The 5,477-nt window shown below is 42.2% G+C and overlaps 1 long non-coding RNA gene across 1 annotated transcript in view; it reads left to right on the top strand.

Moving 5' to 3' along the window:
• The first annotated feature begins 891 nt into the window (after window positions 1-891).
• Window positions 892-5,477, top strand: part of LOC106946165 (uncharacterized) — a 33,065-nt gene continuing 28,479 nt past the window's right edge. Inside the window, exons 1-2 of the long non-coding RNA XR_001424710.1 lie at window positions 892-1,070; window positions 2,092-2,190. This is a non-coding gene — a long non-coding RNA (uncharacterized LOC106946165). The remainder of the gene's footprint in view (window positions 1,071-2,091; window positions 2,191-5,477) is intronic.

Below are 5,477 nucleotides of genomic sequence, written 5' to 3'. Positions count from 1 at the left end.
TTGAAGGAAAAACATTAAAATACTCTTTCCTCTTTCGTCTGTTTGTTTTTTGTTTTTGTTTTTTTCTCCCCTCTTGAACACAATTGCTTCTAGGCACAGAAATGACATGATTTATCATTTAATGACTGCTCAGGTTTGGCTCATTTAACTCCTCATCTGTATGGAAAACCTCTTGGTTAGCAATATCACCGCTCATATAATCCATCATCCGTGGCCTGAAAGATAGGCAGCCATTGCTGTGCAGCGCTGGTGCTGCTCTGGGCCATGCCTGAAATACGAACGAGTTTAAAACCTTTGGATCATCCCAGGAATATTTCATTAATTCATCTATTATAATTTTCTATATTGACTTTCGGACTGTACACTCAGTGCCCCCCCATCCCCTCCCTCCATTTTCACTGATAATGTATGCATATGGCTTATCGGCGTATTTGCTTTAGGATATCTTCAAGCATGACGTCTGGTGGAACTGCTCTTTTAGTGCAAAATATTAGAAGAAGTCCAAATGCTGCCCCCTGAACCTTATACCAGACCAAGAAATGGGAATTAAAAATCGAGAAACACAGTCCCTCCTTTTCCCAGGTCTCCTCTCCACCCAAAGGGACATGGGTGTTCCCACCAAAAATTTCAGTACAAATAGTTTGCTTATATCCTTGGATTACTTGTTAAATAAATCAGTACTCTTCAAAAGTTTAGCTTAATTGTTTTTGTCTTTGGAAATGAACAAACGCCCCTGCTCAGAATTCAATCAGGTACTTCAAGACATAAAAAAAAGTTTACACACCCACAAATCTCATTTTTTTTGTGCTTTAGCTAGGACTTTATGTTTTCCATCTCTTTTGTCTGCTCCATCATTCATTTCTTCCATAATGGCACCACGAGTGCAATTTTCACCCCTGCCTCCGAGGTCACAACTTCTCCTCTCCCGATGGATCACACCGTGGAATTATAAAGACGGTGTCACAACCTTCCTCGCCAAACCGTCAACAGTTGCAGGAGGAACATTAGTCAATATTAGCAGGAGGAACCTCAAACAAAATGCCGGCTGCCCTCGGCGGCTGGGTGCACAGGTAATGTCCGCCATTTAAAGAGAGTATAATGGTGGAAAAAAAGCTTGGTGTGACTGTCCCTCTCCATCCCGACCCTTTAAACACGTCCCCGTTGTGATTGCTTGATGCAAATGCAGAGCGCCATGCTCGTTTCACTTTGGTTTCCATTGCACTGAGCAAAGATTGGTTGGCTTGTCGGAATGGGAAATCGGCCTTTAATCATTTATGATGACCGTGTCTAAGTCGGGTATGCCCTGAAGTGGTCTGTCTCTCCCTCTGATGGTGACTTTCTGCTTCTGCCTATGACAGTCGGTGTCTTCCCTTGTTTCTCACAGTGTAGTTAACTCACAAGGGAATAAAAAAAAGAAGGATTCACCTGCGAACCATCCAAAATAACTGAGTTCTCTTCTTAAGGGAAGAGAATAATGCTTGAGCCGTGTCAACATGACAGCCAGAGAAGAAGGTGATGTGTAAACACCTTGACGCTGAACTTCTAGAGTCTGAACCGGCGAAATGCTACTTATGAGCAATCGGGGAAGAAAGCTTTAAGGCACTTTTCACTTTGGTTTCGTAAATGTTGCAGCCAGGTGTGAGCATGCTAAGCCTATTCGGCGAGGAGCTCTCTGCTTTCCTCTCAAGCCAAAATCAAAGCGGGAGTCGGGCAGGTGGGAAAGCTGGGATTGCGTGTGGAGCTTTTTAGATATCACATGCAAAAACCTTCCTTTTTGACAACAGGCGGAGAAGGAAACACACATCTGTTCTCTCCTCTGTCTTTTTCTCCTTCACACACACACATACACAGATTCAAATATTCCTAAAACAATAACTTGGTGGATGACATTGTTTTGCATGCCATTTGAGATTGTTTTCCTCCTGCCAAGTCAGACCGCCGTTTGACAATTTTCTATTTCCACATCTTTTTGTCTCCTCAATATTGACTTAGTTTTTTGTTTGTTTGTTTGTTTGTTTTGTTAACGCTGAAGCCACTGTCTTCTTTAACATGATGGCATTTCCATTATTGCGTTTTATCTTCCGTCTTCAGGAGCGGCGGCGCCGGAGACGGCGTGCCAGAAAGTGAGATCCTGGTGTGACTGGGAAGCCGAGATACTCCACCAGTCTGTGCGAATTTGAATGCCGGGCCGTAAGTGTTTCTCAGGATTTAAAATTAGATATATATACGCTGATGTTCTTAAATGTTTGTGATACATTTTGGATTTTCTCTAATCCTCATTAGTGCTTAGTGGAATAAGATCAAAACTAATCAGTAAAAAAAAAGTTAGTGTCTGCTAACTAAAAGTGTATATTTTTATCTTGTTTTGTTAATTTTCCACTTGCTGTACAATCTCTTGTTCTTCTTCTGACATAAAACCAGGTGAAATTGAATTTCAGAAAAAGAACATCTCATCAAGATATGAGCAAGGTGTTGGTGGTATGATGGTCTGTGGCTGCATCGCTGCTTTGGGACCTGGAAGACTTGGGGTACAAAACAGAACAACTATTTTTTTTTTCCAATGTATGAGCTCCCTGGGCAGTGAGGCCGACGACAACAACAAAACTGCTTGGTGAGAAACTCAAGGCTTTTTGCAGTGTGAACTTGGGCTTTCTTTTGAGTTAGTTCCAGGTCTCAAAGGAATCTAGTCAAAGGTTCAAGTGCAATCAAAGACTTGCTTACACTCTCGATGTTGGGTTCATATGTCCACCTGTACAAGGCAGTAACAACACTATGAATAAAAAGCTGAGAAAAGCCACTGCTTCTATGATATCCATAACTCACGAAGGTGGTAATATCATGATTGGGATTTGACTTGCTGTACCTTGGCGCGTCGTCGATGGCGCGTATTTCCACGTACGTACAACAACTTGACCCGACGGAGGATATTAATTCCCTTCTGTCGCACTGTATTCCAAGCATTTTGTTACCGCCAACTGGAAACGGTTCTCAATAATTTATCGCCAACTGATGGCTTGTCTGGGTTTTCCGCAGCCTAGTTTATGGAGACACCTTAGACTCAAGAGGTTTTCCTAGGTGAGAGAAAGGAAAGGGCAGTGGGAGGGCACGGGAATAAATAAGACGAGTAAGAGACGGTGTCAGTGAGACAGAGAGAATCTGTTGGAGGAGCAGAGAGAGGGAGGGAGAGACGGTGGGAAGGGAAGCAAGCTTCCTGTTCACAATGGAGCCCGGGGTCAATAAAGTGCAGTCTGGTTTGGAAGAACGAGCCCTGCTGCAATTTTTATGAGCGTTCCTTTCTGCCCAATCATAAGGGGGTGGCCTCTCATAACAGAAGGAAAACAACTAATCAATAATTGAGGAGAGCAGTAAACACCGTGTACACAGCAACTCTCCAAGGGAATTCCTTTGCTGTGAATATGTTTGCCTTGTGCATGCATGTCCATGCGTGCAGGTGTATTTATTTATTAATTTGTTTTCTTGCCCCATGCTGACAAACAAGGGATACTTTGTGGCATAATGCAAGAAAAGTACAGTCTGTCATACTCTGTGGTACTATTTGGGCATCAGTCATTCCTATCGATCCGGCTGCTTTTTAAAGAGAACCCTTACTTGTACGAATAGCGTATTTAAAATTAATGCCAGCTCATACAGAGAAGAGTCCCAACCCTGACTCTCTTGGCATTTGGAAAAGCAGCTTGTTTGAGGAGTCTCAGAGCAAAGCCAGCCGAACAATTACATCAAGATCCAAATGAAATCCTTTGTCTACTTCGACTTGATGCGTTAAAGTCAGTTTGATGCGTGACACATCATATGTAGCTCTCGGGGCTCCCTAAGAACCTCCAAGGGCATTTCTACATTCTGCAACTTGCACAAGCTTCCATGTGGTAATGCAACATCCTTTCTTTTCCACATAATTATTTTGAAACGGATTACATTGTGTGTGGAGCCGTTTAAGCAGGATTCCAACCAGACGAATGAGAGAAATTTTGTTCAATGACAGACTGCGGAGAGCTTTTCATGCATCCTACGTCTTTTGGTAAAGTTTCGTCTAGGTTTTATCTATGGCAGCCTGTTGAACTTTTAAAAAAATCCTTTTATAGTGTCTTTTAAAGATAATGCTTCAGAGAGAGCATTTGCCAAACTTTACCAATATTGAGCAACTAAAGGGTTGATGGTACTATCCCTCAAGGCATTTTATTTGGGGGGGGGGGGGGGACTATAGGATCATGCAGTGCTAGCAATGCTTCTGAAGTCTCTGTGGATCTTTTACAATCAAAGCAAAAGCTGTGCTTGGATTCTCAGCATAGAGTTGGACTCTCACTGGTTATGTGATGTTGGTGATCTGAAGTGGTGGTGGTGGATGGGAGCCTGTCCAGTTTGGGCTTCTCCCAATCCCGTTTTTGCTTTGTGCTGGCAGTGACTTTTTTTTTTTATTTCATATTGAACCAATAACTTTCAATATGTTTCAGAAATCTTTTAAATTCTCATTGTAAATCATTCAGCTGTGCCAAACACATGGTTGGACTTTGCACCGCCTTTGAGGTGCAACTCCTCCTCAGAGTTTCACTTTCAAAGACTTGGAGCTTCTCTCTCACAGAGCTGAGCAGCTAAACGACTTAGCTCCTTCAGACTAGCCCGCAGCAATTAGCAAATACCTGGTGTGCCCTTCTGATCTAAGATAGAGCACAACAGCTTTGCTTTTATTTAAAGTCAACCTTATATGAGGTTCAAGTTAATGATAAGTTGTAAGTTGCAGCCCTTTGATTCCCATGATTTCTTAACACATATATAGTATGAATAGAGTACATATTCTGCAATGGGACACTTTTGAGGGTCAGTTAATGTATGCTGGACAACACACAAGTCAAGAGAGATGAACTATTTTGGTCTTTCGTAGTCTTTTCTCTGAATTTAATTACAGATATAAATGATTAGTTCACTGCGATGCACCTGTGTATGGGTGGGCATGCACACAAAATGCTTGAAGGAACAAGCATTCTGGGTAACAACAGAGAAAAATGGGAGTATTTAATTTATGTGTCATTGTTTGTGGGCAAGCTATAAAAGCTGTGGAGCCACAGCTTCGGGTCAGCTGAGCTTTGTTGGGGGGGGATTAGTCGCCTATTGGCAAAGTCACAGCCTCAGAATCGCTTTACCCCCTCAGGCTTTTTTTTTTTTTTTTTTTTCCTGCTGCATTGCAGAAACAGACACAGCGGCAGCAAGACGGTGTGTCTGTTTTGTTCAGGACCATTTCCGCTTGCACCCCTCTTTCTCAGCTCAGCGGTGCTGGTTTAAAACGCCTGCTGTATGTAAAGCTCCCCAACTCCACGTTTGCTGTATTTGTTTTGCAGTTTACATCATGTGCTGAATAGATTTTCCAAAAAAAAAAAAAAAAAAAAAAAAAAATCCTTTTCTTGGAAAAAAAACGTTAAAAAAAGATTTTTCGGATTTTTGGACCCCCAAAAAGAAAAACCTCA

This window comes from Poecilia latipinna, unplaced genomic scaffold, assembly GCF_001443285.1.
Source record: "Poecilia latipinna isolate Pla-1442-1.1 unplaced genomic scaffold, P_latipinna-1.0 Scaffold179, whole genome shotgun sequence".
Taxonomy (NCBI): Eukaryota; Metazoa; Chordata; class Actinopteri; order Cyprinodontiformes; family Poeciliidae; genus Poecilia; species Poecilia latipinna.
The sequence above is the reverse complement of the archived record's forward strand: the minus strand, read 5'-3'. Positions and strand labels throughout refer to the sequence as shown.